Source organism: Lepidochelys kempii, chromosome 7 (genome assembly GCF_965140265.1).
Source record: "Lepidochelys kempii isolate rLepKem1 chromosome 7, rLepKem1.hap2, whole genome shotgun sequence".
NCBI classification, from domain to species: domain Eukaryota; kingdom Metazoa; phylum Chordata; order Testudines; family Cheloniidae; genus Lepidochelys; species Lepidochelys kempii.
In genome coordinates, this window is record NC_133262.1 from 94697274 (window position 1) to 94713942 (window position 16669).

A 16669-nucleotide genomic window follows, 5' to 3' on the forward strand; every position below is an offset into this window, starting at 1 on the left:
GGGAATACTTAAGCACTATTAATTCAGTTTGATAAATGAGCAATTAGTCTATGTCAAAGTTGTAAACTCAAAATCTGAATCACTTGACAGATATTTGCAAAGTACATGTTCTTAATGTATTATACATGCCTTTACCCACCTCATAACCACTGCAAAACACATGCTTTGCTGTCTGCTTTAATAAAAAAACAGACAGCTATGCCAACAGTACAGTCCTTGCAAAACAAACTCTAAACCACTGTGTTTGTGATGAAGGCTAACACAAAAGTGCTGTAATGCATCATATTGGTATTAAACATCCAACAAGGAGAAGAGTTGAGGAATCCGAGTATGACAGTTTCCCACTTGTCTATCACCAAAATGTTACGAAATCACCAACAAAACACTTTAGTTACAAAAATAATCACAATGCTGTAAGTGCTATCTGGATATAGTATCAATACTTGGCACTTACATAGCACTTCTCAAAGTATCTCAAATTATTTTACAAAGGGTGGGTTATTTACAGTTAGGCAAAATTAAGGCATGGAGAGGTTATGAGACCTGCATAGGAAGGAAGAGAACAAGTTCCAGCCCTTGTTCTAACCACTAATGCACTTTGTCTCTAGGCACCTGGGATATAGTTTTCAAAAGAATATGAAATATGGTTCTGGCTTAAAGTGTTTATAAAACTTCAAAATTAACGACTTCATGATTTGTTTCACACTGAACTAACTTTTGCTGCCTGATTTCATATATTAAATTAATTTTAAAGGTAGAGTCTACAAATATTTCAGATTCCATGAGTAATTACTTGCTTGTTCGCTATGTAGAAGTTTACTATTAAGAAATAATTGCAACAAAAGTCGAAAATCTTTCAGTGGCCTCATTAAAATTATGCCCCCATTATCTAGCTTTTAAGAAGCACTATCATTGTGTAATTTGAGACTTCCATTGTGTCCTCAAAACATAAGCTCCAAAATTAGATTTTGAAAAAGAAATTTTGTTAAATACTTACTGTTGAACGTAAGAGTTTTCAGGAAACGTTTTACTGCAGATTGTTTAATTTAAACATCCTTCTGCTATGTTTAGCACTCAAATACTGAGTGCCCAAGAACCAGAAAGGAAAAAGTAAATAGTTTATATTTTCTAAGCAGCTGAATGGAATACCAAAAGGTAAACACTAGTTAATGAGCAGTGAAAAATAAGTTAATTTTAACACGTTAGGATTTTAACATCTTAAATTATTAAACTGCTTTATAAAGTATAATTAACTAGTGTCCCTTTAAACTGTTTAAAACACGTTAATTTTATTCAGCTGTTTACTGACTTTTACTGTAACTACATTTTTATTGCTATAATTACTTGCCTTGTGTGCTGAATGAGGCAGGGATTTTGTAGGGGGAAAAACCAGTCTTGATCATGTGTTTAAGCTTAAACAACAACAACAAAAAAATTCATCATGTGATACCATATTAACCCCCAATATAGGTCATGGCAAGGCTGGGATCTTTAGATCCACAGTAAAGTCCTCTACTACTTGAGTAAACAGCAGCAGTAAAAGGCTTCTTATGTGCACAACTGTCACTAGAGAAGAATGGAGATACACTGCCAATGAGTTTCACAGCTATTTGCTAGACAGCAAAGGAACATTGGTTGACTCATGACTAATGGGTTCAGTTCTTGGTTCTGTAAGAGTGTTTTCTACTTATTATGGACTGTTCCTGTACAACCTTCCCCTTCCAGCTCCTGCCTCTTTTTCCAACCCCCCTTGTTATTATTCCTACCCCAATCTTCCATCCCTGTCCGCCTCTCCTGGCTCATGCTCCTAACCCTCACCTCACCCCATTCCTCACCCTTCTGCACTGGAGTCAGGGAGCTTCCTCCTTCCCCTCTGTGCTAAAGGCTGGTTTGATTAAAATCATTAAGAAGAAAGTCTTGATTTAAATCGATATGAAATAAATTTTTCATTTGTACTTCAGTTATTTTCTAAAGAAAGGTACATTCTCAGTGCTTGATAGAACTATTAAAACATGGTGAATTACAATTAAATAGAGCCTTTACACTAGATATGATACATGTTTTTGCTAACTAGGGTATACTATAACAAAATACATTTATTTAAGCAATTTATAGAGCTTAACATTTTCTGATTATTAATTGTAAATTTTTAGTATGTTAGAAAATGGTGAATGATATATGGCTAATTCACAAATTAATTAACTTTTTGCTCAGAATTTGTGTCAAGCTGCATTAGGATGGTAACTGGAATTTAAACACACACACAAAACGGCATATAAATATTATTTTTAATAACAAAACAACCTTAAATGTTTTGGATACAGGAGCTAGACAGTAAGTTTCCATGCTGGGTAGAGTCAAATATTCAAAATTTGAGAACTGAGCCCATCAGAGCTCAAGTAGGGAGAAACTATAAAATAGGAATATGAGACCATCCAGGTGGGCTCAGTGGATGATCCTGGTCAGATACATGATGGTGTCCTCTTAGACTCAGAAGCCAGCTCCCAATGCTTCTGATAACTTTGCCAGTCTCTTGCACCCACTAGCACAGCCCCTAGATCCCCCACAGGATCATGCCCTTAATACAGTATGTGACCTATTGTGCCATATCTATAAAACTTGACCTCAAAAGTTAGATTTCTCTTTCCCCCTCCCCGATTATTTCTTTATACAGAAAAGCAGCCTTTAACACAAAGTTTTTCATATAGACTTATGGATTGGCCCTTTTAAAAAAAAATCATTTAAACGTTTTAAGAAATTATGTGTAGGCCGTAACATTTTATATTAAACTCAGATTTCATTTTAAACAGGTTTAAACAGAAAAGCGTATAATCTGAACAAAATAAAAATTCAATTTCTCTTTTAAAAAAACAAAAAACACATCGATTTTTAGATGCAGGGAAAGTATTGAGAGCAAAGGATAAAGTCTCCCTGAGCTCAGTTCTGGTACCACAGCTGCCCTTGTTAGCTGGGAGGAGCAATTGCAGGGAAACTCCTACTCAGACTCTGCAATCTGTGAGGTAGGTGCACGTGTCACTTTTATGGGATGCAAGAGCTCTGTAGTATTGAAGCATGCTTAATACAGATGGAACCATAAAATAATTTAGCTACCAAACTAACAAGTCTCCATGCTGCATGTATGAACTGAGATTTTTCTGAGGCTCAGTCATAACCTGGACAATTTTTCAGTTTTCTCCTCCACTGGGACAGCAAAAAGTACATCCCTGAGCAAGGCAATCCTATGCTCCAAAGCACTTAGATGGATATAAGGCTTTTGTTTTTAAAATAAGCAGATATATAATTTTTCCTTAATCTTATTCTCAAATGGCTGAACCATTTTAGATTAAAAACTAGTCTGAGGCAGATACCCATAATAAGAAATTTCAGCTCAAACTGTTTAACTTTGGCAAAGTTATAATTAATGAAAAACAGCATCTTTTAAGGGAAAATATTGGGCTAACTTAACTATAGGTGTTGCTACCTGTGCCACCTCTAATAAATTTCCTTCCACACACTATTTTAGACATTTAGATTGTACTATTTGTATTTGCCAACTAAAACTTTTAACTTAAAAAGAACCATTCTCTACTAAAAATGATTGAATTATACTAACAATGTTTTATTAGTGTGAGGAAAGAACTTGAGGTATTACACTTTTGCCTCCAAAATACCAAGCAAAGTACTGAAAATGTATAGTGCAAAAAAGAGATACTTTCAGTTCAATAAGAAAATCACATATATAAAGTAGTATTTTAAAAACAGTGAATGAATTTGCTACTTCTATATTCCAACCAAGCTAAAATTAAACCACTAATGCACCTTAGCTATATCAGTCACTGCTGTCAGTTCTGCAGCTGAACAGAATTCATTTATCAAATGTTCCACACAGCAATTACCCCAAGATCATAAGGGTATCATTGCTCAAAGCAAAAAAGAACAGGATTTATAATAGTCAGCAGTTCCTAAACGTGCAGCTATTTGTGCTCTAAAGGGCCACAGATTATTTATCACTGTAGAGAATCAAAAATCAATGTATTAATGCAAGAAAATTATAAGCAGATGCCAGTTTCCCAAAGTTTGACCTCAAAACAATTAAATAGGCAGATCTAAGTCACTTTTGCAGGTGAAATAACTTTAAAATATGTAAGTCTCTACCCTGCATTTCTTTATACTGCATTTACTTGGATCATGCACAATACACCTTAACATAGAATAGTTTAATGCCACACCCAATTTGTCTGATCTTTGTATGTGATCCTGAACTGCTGCTTGAGCACCCAAGTAATAATGCCTGGTAAAGCCTTTAAAATGATAAATAACATCTGTGGCTTAGATCCAGATGTTTGGATAGACGGGGTTCATGTCACTGTCCTGTGTGTTTATTCAGATTAACCAATCCAACCTATGAAAATTTTGCTCAGGTCATTCCATTTTCAAAAGAGAAAATTACAACCTGCCATAGTCTGCTACTTCCAACTTAGCATACTAGGCCATATTGCTTTTCGGGTAGAATCAGAATTGGGAAGTCAGATTCCTGCAAGTAAATCAGAAAAACCTCTTTTGTACGGATTTAGAAATTTAAAAAAATGGATAAAATGACAACCCAACCGAAGCTTTAGGACAGGGTAACATTGTTTTTTAAAAGATTTAATTCTTTTGAGTTGTTTTCAGTTTATGCACACACTTATACATGCAAATTAGGTATCTACACAAAAACGCCTGGATGCATCTGCATGCACTGATTTGCCACACAACTGGATGCCCATATTAAATTAATCAGGGCCTGATAAATGCCTCAAGTGGTGGTACCTGTAATTGTGGGCTAGAAAGCTTCAAGTTCAAATTTGACACAAGGACTTGACTCACAGCCAATGCTGATTCTTTTTTGCTGCAGTAAGGTACTTTGCTTTCAAAAGGTTATACCCAGCTCCCTTTGCTTGTCCTTAAATTAAAGGTTCCATAGTATTTTTCAAAAAGCATACAAAATACGAAGGCTCTCCATCTTAAGAATTTATCAGACCAAAAATTTAGTTAAGCTGGAGTTAAGGCTGACAAGTTGTCAGTGATTTAAGGATTAAGTACTGTTAAAACACTGTGGTTAAAAGCCAGTCATTAGAATCAAGGATAGTCAGACTAATCTTAACTTTAAAAGAAACAAAAGCATTTGAAGCTATGGAAATGCAGTTAAATCACCCAAATCTTACTTCTGTCCCATACCTAATTAACACCTCTGCCCCATTTTCTTCTCTTTATTCATACCTATTTTGTAAGATGCTTTTGGATCCAGAACTTTAAGGGCTTTCAGGAGTCATCCACATGCCAACTTCTGCCCGTAAGGCCTGGTCTACCCTGGAGGCGGGATCGATCTAAGTTATGCAACTTCAGTTACATGAATAATGTAGCTGAAGTTGACGTACTTAGATCTACTTAACACCATGTCTTCACTGCGGTAGGTTGACTGCTGACACTCCCCCGTCGACTCCACCTATGCTTCTCACTCCGGTGGAGTACCGGAGTCGATGGGAGAGTGCTCGGCGGTTGATTTATCTCATCTTCACTAGACGCGATAAATCGACCCCCGCTGGATAGATAGCTCCGGAGGTAAGTGTAGACATGTCCTAAGTTACACCCATGGAAGCGTACCAAAGACAGATTGCACAGAATATACAAGATGCAGAATTTGGGCTGCAGAATCTATATTACTGATATAATACCTGCGAAGTAAAGGACCCAGCTTGACATTCAGATTCTAGACAAGTGTGCAGGGCAGGCAGCTAGAAAAAAATGGAATTTTTTTAACTTCTAAACTAAGCAAGTATGGGCAGGAGTAGACAGAGACCACAAAGAACTCACAATGCTATTTTCTGACAAGGGCTGCTATGTCACCTTTTTTTAGTCTTTGCCCTTCTGTACACTTGCAAATTTCACAACTATAATACATCACCAGTGAAATTCCCCAGTAATAGCAATGGTGGAAGCTGTAAATTGAGGCAGGACACAGATATTTTGTTCACCATGTTATATAACCATATTAAGCCTGAGCTCTATCTCCACTTCAGCTTCCAGCATTATTGAAACAGGTGGAGCTGCACAGGTAGTGAATTATGGCTATGAAGCATGCTACTGTACATGCACTCTTGCAGTTTTTAGCCCTTATGCTTGTGAAGATAAGCACTGCATCGGTTCACACTGAAAAGGCTGTGGTCCTCAATCTAAAGAAAGATATCTTGATACAGACATGGTAATTGTTTCTGTTCATCTCAACTGGGAATTAACTCTGAAGTATGACTTTGGCTGCGTCTGCACTTTTTTTTTTTTTTTTTAAAGGAAGTGTCCCGCCGTTGCAGACTCCATCAGCAGTAATGCTATAGGCATTTTTATAGCCTTGTTGCCATTGTGCCCAGAGCAGGTCCTGGCGACAAGGTGATAAAAAATGCCCCAAGTAAAAGAAACCACAATAGTCAAGCCACAAGATGACAAGAGACTGGAGGGAAGTGGGGAGACCACTATTAACAAGTAAAATCAGTGTGATTAAAATCTGTCAGACATCTTAACCACTGATACATGGTGGCTGGTAAACAGGGAGTTATCAGTTTTGGCTGATAACTCCATCCACACAGTGAGACAAATCAAACACTTAACTATTCATAAGACACTGCACTCTTCATAATATTTCTCTCTGATCACCTGAAAGTAGAGTAAGAAATTCTATGAAGTAACCACCATTTATTGTAGATAACACCCTTCTGTTATCATAGACCACTGTTAGGAAAGTGGCATCTCCCTCCTATTAAATGCTAGATGAAGAAAAAGTCAGAATAACCACTTTACTCCTGCTTCTGTTTTTAAACAAAACCTGGATTTTATTCGTAACAGAGAGAGAGCTGGCTGTAGGGATCAGATTGACTAATTGGGTCAGGTTTGTCTGAAAGAATTGCTATAAGAGTATTAAAATGAAAAGTTAAGATTCCGACAGAACTGTTTTGCTTTCATACAGTGATAACAAAATTTAACCTTGACACCAAGGAGTTGATTATACATGCCACTAATACAACAGAGATATAGGCTACTTCAATAAGGACTGTAACAGCAATACAGGAAATGGACTATTCCTTAGTTATCTTTGACTGTACTGCAAAATCTATGTGGAACTGGGCAAGCCATTCCATAGTTTCCTTGAACAATGCAGCATTAATAGCGGCTCCTGGCTGAGAGTCTACACATCAGAAAATCCCTAAGGCCTTTTCCATCTTCTAGTCCAGAGCATCTCCTGAAGTATCAGCATCTAAGAAAATTAGAACTAAGGACTTAGTGCAAGTAACTACAAAGGGATTTATATAAACAGTTGCTAGGTAGGATTCCAAAATTTCCTCACTCAATATTAGATTCTTGTCAGGTACTATTACAGCAATACATGCTGCTCAGTAGCTACCCCATCATCTTCTTAAAAATAAAATGTTTTTCTACTCTTGTCTTTCAGATATATAGGGAGATCACTCTCTTCTGTCTCTAGTACCAGTGGTTCTTTCAGTCCTGGAAACATATTTCACCAGTACCAGTTCTCCTGAGACAGAAGATTCAGGGGTTTCTGCCTCAGAGGCTGAAAAGTTTATTTGCCCTTCTTACAAGTCAGAGGATGGAAAAGTGGAGACTGGAATTTCTAGCAGTCCTGCTGGTAAAGCGATCCTCTAATGTAAACCAGCAGGCAGCAGCAATCAGTGGAGCATCCAAGCCACGACAGAAACCACACATGGTCTTCTGGAGATAGAAGGTCCTGAGAACCTTATTCCTATATTATTCCTGTAGTTGCTACTTCCTAGCAAGACAAAAAGCCCGAGACCCACCACTCCCATCCCCAAAAGATGTTGCTGTAGTCATGTAGCTCCTCCACCACTGGGATCTGAGAGTCATCCTTAGCCCTGGTCTACACTAGGACTTTAGGTCGAATTTAGCAGCGTTAAATCGATGTAAACCTGCACCCGTCCACACAATGAAGTCCTTTATTTCGACTTAAAGGGCTCTTAAAATCGATTTCCTTACTCCACCCCTGACAAGTGAATTAGCGCTTAAATCGACATTGCCGGCTCGAATTTGGGGTACTGTGGACACAATTCGATGGTATTGGCCTCTGGGAGCTATCCCAGAGTGCTCCATTATGACCGCTCTGGACAGCACTCTCAGCTCAGATGCACTGGCCAGGTAGACAGGAAAAGAACCGTGAACTTTTGAATCTCATTTCCTGTTTGGCCAGCGTGGCAAGCTGCAGGTGACCATGCAGAGCTCATCAGCACAGGTGATCATGATGGAGTCCCAGAATCGCAAAAGAGCTCCAGCATGGACCGAACGGGAGGTACGGGATCTGATCGCTGTTTGGGGAGAGGAATCCGTGCTATCAGAACTCCGTTCCAGTTTTCGAAATGCCAAAACCTTTGTGAAAATCTCCCAGGGCATGAAGGACAGAGGCCATAACAGGGACCTGAAGCAGTGCCGCGTGAAACTGAAGGAGCTGAGGCAAGCCTACCAGAAAACCAGAGAGGCGAACAGCCGCTCTGGGTCAGAGCCCCAAACATGCCGCTTCTATGATGAGCTGCATGCCATTTTAGGGGGTTCAGCCACCACTACCCCAGCCGTGTTGTTTGACTCCTTCAATGGAGATGGAGGCAGTACAGAAGCAGGTTTTGGGGACGAAGAAGATGATGAGGAGGAGGTGGTTGTAGATAGCTCACAGCAAGCAAGCGGAGAAACCGGTTTTCCCGACAGCCAGGAACTGTTTCTCACCCTAGACCTGGAGCCAGTACCCCCCGAACCCACCCAAGGCTGCCTCCTGGACCCAGCAGGCGGAGAAGGGACCTCTGGTGAGTGTACCTTTTAAAATACTATACATGGTTTAAAAGCAAGCATGTGAAAGGATTACTTTGCCCTGGCATTTGCGGTTCTCCTAGATGTAGTCCTAAAGCCTTTGCAAAAGGTTTCTGGGGAGGGCAGCCTTATTGCGTCCTTCATGGTAGGACACTTTACCACTCCAGGCCAGTAACACGTACTCGGGAATCATTGTAGAACAAAGCATTGCAGTGTATGTTTGCTGGCATTCAAACAACATCCGTTCTTTATCTCTCTGTGTTATCCTCAGGAGAGTGAGATATAATTCATGGTCACCTGGTTGAAATAGAGTGCTTTTCTTCAGGGGACACTCAGAGGAGCCCATTCCTGCTGGGCTGTTTGCCTGTGGCTAAACAGAAATGTTCCCCGCTGTTAGCCACAGGGAGGGGGGAAGGTTGAGGGGGTAGTCACGCGGTGGGAGGAGGCAAAATGCGACCTTGTAACAAAAGCATATGTGCTATGTATGTAATGTTAACAGCAAGGTTTACCCTGAAAGAGTGTAGCCACTGTTTTATAAAATGTGTCTTTTTAAATACCGCTGTCCCTTTTTTTCTCTCCACCAGTTGCATGTGTTTCAATGATCACAGGATCTTCTCCTTCCCAGAGGCTAGTGAAGCTTAGAAAGAAAAAAAAACGCACTCGCGATGAAATGTTCTCCGAGCTCATGCTGTCCTCCCACACTGACAGAGCACAGACGAATGCGTGGAGGCAAATAATGTCAGAGTGCAGGAAAGCACAAAATGACCGGGAGGAGAGGTGGCGGGCTGAAGAGAGGGCTGAAGCTCAAATGTGGCGGCAGCGTGATGAGAGGAGGCAGGATTCAATGCTGAGGCTGCTGCAGGACCAAACCAGTATGCTCCAGTGTATGGTTGAGCTGCAGCAAAGGCAGCTGGAGCACAGACTGCCACTGCTGCCCCTCTGTAACCAACCGCCCTCCTCCCCAAGTTCCATAGCCTCCACACCCAGACGCCCAAGAACGCGGTGGGGGGGGCCGCCGGCCAACCAGCCACTCCACCACAGAGGATTGCCCAAAAAAAAGAAGGCTGTCATTCAATAAATTTTAAAGTTGTAAACTTTTAAAGTGCTGTGCGGCATTTTCCTTCCCTCCTCCACCACCCCTCCTGGGCTACCCTGGTAGTCATCCCCCTATTTGTGTGATGAATGAATAAAGAATGCATGAATGTGAAGCAACAATGACTTTATTGCCTCTGCAAGCGGTGATTGAAGGGAGGAGGGGCGGGTGGTTAGCTTACAGGGAAGTAGAGTGAACCAAGGGGCGGGGGGTTTCATCAAGGAGAAACAAACAGAACTTTCACACCGTAGCCTGGCCAGTCATGAAACTGGTTTTCAAAGCTTCTCTGATGCGTACCGCGCCCTCCTGTGCTCTTCTAACCGCCCTGGTGTCTGGCTGCGCGTAACCAGCAGCCAGGCGATTTGCCTCAACCTCCCACCCCGCCATAAAGGTCTCCCCCTTACTCTCACAGATATTGTGGAGCACACAGCAAGCAGTAATAACAGTGGGAATATTGGTTTCGCTGAGGTCTAAGCGAGTCAGTAAACTGCGCCAGCGCGCCTTTAAACGTCCAAATGCACATTCTACCACCATTCTGCACTTGCTCAGCCTGTAGTTGAACAGCTCCTGACTACTGTCCAGGCTGCCTGTGTACGGCTTCATGAGCCATGGCATTAAGGGGTAGGCTGGGTCCCCAAGGATACATATAGGCATTTCAACATCCCCAACAGTTATTTTCTGGTCTGGGAAGAAAGTCCCTTCCTGCAGCTTTTGAAACAGACCAGAGTTCCTGAAGATGCGAGCATCATGCACCTTTCCCGGCCATCCCACGTTGATGTTGGTGAAACTTCCCTTGTGATCCACCAGAGCTTGCAGCACTATCGAAAAGTACCCCTTGCGGTTTATGTACTCGGCGGCTTGGTGCTCCGGTGCCAAGATAGGGATATGGGTTCCGTCTATAGCCCCACCACAGTTAGGGAATCCCATTGCAGCAAAGCCATCCACTATGACCTGCACATTTCCCAGGGTCACTACCCTTGATATCAGCAGATCTTTGATTGCGTGGGCTACTTGCATCACAGCAGCCCCCACAGTAGATTTGCCCACTCCAAATTGATTCCCAACTGACCGGTAGCTGTCTGGCGTTGCAAGCTTCCACAGGGCTATCGCCACTTGCTTCTCAACTGTGAGGGCTGCTCTCATCTTGGTATTCATGCGCCTCAGGGCAGGGGAAAGCAAGTCACAAAGTTCCATAAAAGTGCCCTTACGCATGCGAAAGTTTCGCAGCCACTGGGAATCGTCCCAGACCTGCAACACTATGCGGTCCCACCAGTCTGTGCTTGTTTCCCGAGCCCAGAATCGGCGTTCCACAGCATGAACCTGCCCCATTAGCACCATGATGCATGCATTGGCAGGGCCCATGCTTTCAGAGAAATCTGTGTCCATGTCCTGATCACTCACGTGACCGCGCTGACGTCGCCTCCTCGCCCGGTATCGCTTTGCCAGGTTCTGGTGCTGCATATACTGCTGGATAATGCGTGTGGTGTTTAATGTGCTCCTAATTGCCAAAGCGAGCTGAGCGGCCTCCATGCTTGCCTTGGTATGGCATCCGCACAGAAAAAAGGCGCGGAACGATTGTCTGCCATTGCTCTGACGGAGGGAGGGGCGACTGACGACACGGCTTACAGGGTTGGCTTCAGGGAGCTAAAATCAACAAAGGGGGTGCCTGTACATCAAGGAGTATTTCAGGCAGGACTTCACGGAGGGTTCCAATAAGAAATGGTGCACCTAAGTTATCGTTCTTATTGGAACAAGGAGGTTAGCCTGGCCTCTGATTGATACATGGCTAGATTTACCTCGCTGCACCTTCTCTGTGAGTGACTGCAGTGTGACCTAGAGGAATGAGTCCCCTAGACAGGGGAGAAGGCAAATGAGTACAAAACAAATCTGGTCTATTTCTTGTTTTGATACACTCCATCTATCTTTTACATCTTTGGCTGGCAGCAGACGGTGCAGAAGGACTGCATGCCATCCACATCTCATGGCTGCTCGGCAGAAGATGGTACAGTACGACTGCTAGCAGTCCGTATCGCCTGCCCGCTCACCATAAGACGGTTCAATAGGACTGACTGCAGGACTAAAGAGAATGACCTGGTCAAGTCACTCCAAATTTAGTCCCTGCGCCCATGTCTGCCCAGGCGCTCCCAGCCGACGTGGCCAGGAGCACCTCGGACATGACGATGACGGCTACCAGTCGTACTGTACCGTCTGCTGCCACAAGGCAAGAGGTTGCTGCTACTGTGTAGCAATGCCGTACCGCGTCTGCCAGCACCCAGGAGACATAGGGTGACGGTTACCTGAGCGGGCTCCATGCTTGCAGTGGTATGGCGTCTGCACAGGTAACTCAGGAAAAAAGGCGCGAAATGATTGTCTGCCCTTGCTTTCACGGAGGGAGGCCTGACGATATGTACCCAGAACCACCCGCGACAATGTTTTAGCCCCATCAGGCATTGGGATCTCAACCCAGAATTCCAATGGGCAGCGGAGACTGCGGGAACTGTGGGATAGCTACCCACAGTGCAACGCTCCGGAAGTCGACTCTAGCCTCGGTACTGTGGAAGCGCTCCGCCGAGTTAATGCACTTAATGCACTTAGAGCATTTTCTGTGGGGACACACACACTCGAATATATAAAACCGATTTCTAAAAAACCGACTTCTATAAATTCGACCTTATTCCGTAGTGTAGACATACCCTTAGAAATCCAGTGTGGAGCTTTTATTCTTGATGAATGAGATTCCACAGCAGAACTGGGTAGCTCAGCTAAAGCTGTGGACTGCACTACTGCAAGATACCATCTAACCAAAGAAATTTAAGGTCTATTAAAATACTGACAAAAGAAAATGTCAATGCAGTCCTGCAAAGTACCACTGCAACACCTACTGCATTAGTCATTAAATGAGTACCCTTTGGATGAAGCTCCACAGAGGTTTTACACTCAAAATATAATCTATTTTTTTTTCAATTAAAGAAGTTATTGTTTTTTTTATCTGGTAATAGAGCAACAATATACACATATTTTAAAAATGATTTTCTAATTACTCCATCCAGTTTGCCAGGCAACTATTTAAACCATAAAAGACCTATGAAAAGAATCACGTAATATCCTTTATATACGTAAACCTTTAGCCAGTTATGAATAATGAATAGCAATCCCTTGTATTCTGTAGTCAGCTTTCTCTCTCTCTATTGACAGTGGCTGCAGCAGAAAGGGCTAAATAAAACCACTTGGTTCTTGCCAGATTTTCCATTTTCTTTTATTGAATAAAACATGACCTTGATCTTACTACTGAATGAGGTCACTACTCAGATAACTATCTGAAAGAGAAAAGGCTGGCTAGGTAGAACAAACCATCATTTCTGTCAAACTCAAACCTCTTTCCTTGGTGCTCTCTACAAAACCAAAACACTAATGTATTTTTCAACACTGTTCTGACTTAAAAAAAAAATCCAGCTATATAATTATTTCAGCCTTGGAGTTATGGTTACAGCTACTTTCTGATCCTCTCCTATGCTTGTAAAAATCTCCAGTCTCAGAATCTCTTTCTATTTTGGCCAGTAAGAACTAAAAAAGACAATCTCACCAATTCAGTTCTCTCCAAAACAAACCTAAAACAAAAATTGTTTTTAGGAAGAAAGTCTGCATGCAATAAAAAAACCTCCAGCTCAAAGCTCCCATACCCCGAGCGCCAAATAAACAATCCTCAAAGCCTGTTCCAATGTCACAAGCTAATTCTAGCTTAAGATCAGTTTTCTTCAGAGTCAAGCAGTTCTTTAACATTAAGGAGGCCCCACATCCACCTGTACCTGCTTGACAGCATATCTCCATTGCCAAGGGGGCTCCTCCAACATTAAGATGATCCCCTCACAAACGTATTGCTCTCTGCAGGCAAGATGCTTTGACACAGTAGGTTTCAACACCAACAGGTTCAATAATTGAAAATCAAGCATTCTTACAACTACAATACCCACCTGCTGAAGTGAAGAAACAGATTGATAGAGCCAGAAGAGTACCCAGAAGTCACCTACTACAGTACAGGCCCAACAAAGAAAATAACAGAACGCCACTAGCCATCACCTTCAGCCCACAACTAAAACTTCTCCAACGCATCATCAAGGAGCTACAACCTATCCTGAAGGATGACCCATCACTCTCACAGATCTTGGGAGACAGGCCAGTCCTTGCTTACAGACAGCCCCCCAACCTGAAGCAAATACTCACCAGCAACCATACACCACACAACAGAACCACTAACCCAGGAACCTATCCTTACAACAAAGCCCGTTGCCAACTGTGTCCACATATCTATTGTCAGGGGACACCATCATAGGGCCTAATCACATCAGCCACTATCAGAGGCTCGTTCACCTGCACATCTACCAATGGGATATATGCCATCATGTGCCAGCAATGCCCCTCTGCCATGTACATTGGTCAAACTGGAGTCTTTTAGTCTCTAAGTAAAAGAATAAATAGACACAAATCAGACGTCAAGAACTATAACATTCAAAAACCAGCTGGAGAACACTTCAATCTCTCTGGTCACTTGATTACAGACCTAAAAGTGGCAATACTTCAACAAAAAAACTTCAAAAACAGACTCCAACGAGAGACTGCTGAATTGGAATTAATTTGCAAACTGGATACAATTAACTTAGGCTTGAATAGAGAGTGGGAGTGGATGGGTCATTACACAAAGTAAAACTATTTACCCATGTTTATCCCCCACTCCACGCTGTTCCTCACACGTTCTTGTCAACTGCTGGAAATGGCCCACCTTGATCATCACTACAAAAGGTTTCTCTCCCCCCCCCGGCCTCCGCTCTCCTGCTGGTAATAGCGCACCTTAAGTGATCACTCTGGTTACAGTATGTATGGTAACATCCATTGTTTTATGTTCTCTATGTATATAAATCTCCCCACTGTATTTTCCACTGAATGCATCCGATAAAGTGAGCTGTAGCTCACGAAAGCTTATGCTCAAATAAATTGGTTAGTCTAAGGTGCCACAAGTACTCCTTTTCTTTTTGCGAATACAGACTAACACGGCTGCTACTCTGAAACATTTCTAAGAATGGATCTCTACCAAGTCTGGCTTAGACCCTAGAGAGGATGGACCTTGTCTTTCCATGCTGGCTTTCCCAACTCTGACATCTTCAGAATTTAAAACTATGGCAGAACTGGCTCTTGATCTGAACATAGATCATGGATCCTGGCTCAAAATCTGTGTCTTATGGAAAGCCTGGAAGTCCCCTGTGTATTAGAATGGACAGAGGTCTAAACCTAAACAACCAGCACTGACAACATGGAGAGATACAAAATACAATGCTTAAATCAAGTCTCTCTCTAGGTCCTTGGGAGCTGAATCAGCCATGATACTCCTGGGATTCCACCAGGTTTGACTATTCAACATCACCAAAAAACCCAAAAAATGTTATAACTAGTTCTGGAACAACTATGGGGGGCGGAGTGTGTGGAGGGAAGTCTTTGAAAAGAACCCACACGTTTCCCCATGCAATAGCTAATGACAACACTAACTGCTGCATTATTTGAAGTGCCATATGCAAGTATTGATTCTCAGACTCCTCTTAGCACACCAATATCCTTTGGGTCTGTTTGGCCTAAACCACTACTGTGACATACTCCAAACATTCTGATTTGGATAATGACTTGCAATAGTCTTTCAAACAGCAAATTTAATAAGGTTTCACAGCATTTCAGACTACTGAAATTAAGTTTATTTCATGCTATTTCTGAAAACAATCTTCTTTTCTACACAATCATATCTTAGGAAACTTTCTCAAGTTTCATACTGTTTTGCAACACAATAGTTAGGCTAACGATTTTATCCTATGTCAACTTAAAATACAGACAATATAAAATTGAAAAGTAAGTCTTGACCCAGTGACTCTTACCAGAAAGTTGTTAGCACTCATAACCTTTCTGTGGCTGACTGCTTAACACTACATTCATGAATACAGCAGATTCTGTCCCCAGTCTTCATACACTCAACACCAGCTGACTCAAACTGAACCACCATCTTTTTCAAAACGGATGTAAGGCTCCATCAGCACAAGCTGCTTTGCTGGGAACAAAGGAAATAGAGGAAATCCCACATATTTGGAATTCTGAGAGGGTAAGTTAGTTAAGGCTTTAGAGCAACAAAAAATTATCAAAGTTAAACAAACATATGATCCAGAACAGGCATAAAATAATAGAATTAAATACTGCAAAAGGGAAGTTGTAGATAAAGCAAGCTTGTTTGAAAGTGCAGTTTCTATGATAAAAAGTTACCGCTACAAATATGACACTGAAGTTTTATGTTTCGTAGAAACTAAAGATCAAATGTGCTCAGTTTATAAATGAAGACTTTAAGAACTTCCTATATTGCAAAGTCACCATGGGATGTATCACTACCCAAGTTACACCAAGTTTCACCAAACATACTAAACCTTCTCCAGACTGTCACCCCTCATTACTAGGTTCCACATGAGTAGCATGTTATTCTTAGTTACAACATTCCACATGTTGTTTGTGGCTTAGGTCATACCAACACGACAGCCTTCTGCTGGCATAGCTCTATAAGTCAGAGGTGTGAAGAGGTGGGATCCCTGACCCAACATAGCTATACTGGCAAAAGCCCCTAGTGCAGACACAGTTTTACCAGCAAAACTGCACTTTTACCAATACAGCTCATTTCGGGTGGAGGAGGTAGGG

At 41.8% G+C, this 16669-nt stretch overlaps 1 protein-coding gene across 4 annotated transcripts in view; it reads right to left on the minus strand.

Moving 5' to 3' along the window:
* The window catches only part of MARCHF5 (membrane associated ring-CH-type finger 5), a 74812-nt gene that overhangs the window by 44371 nt on the left and 13772 nt on the right, over window positions 1-16669 (minus strand). The window lies entirely within an intron of this gene.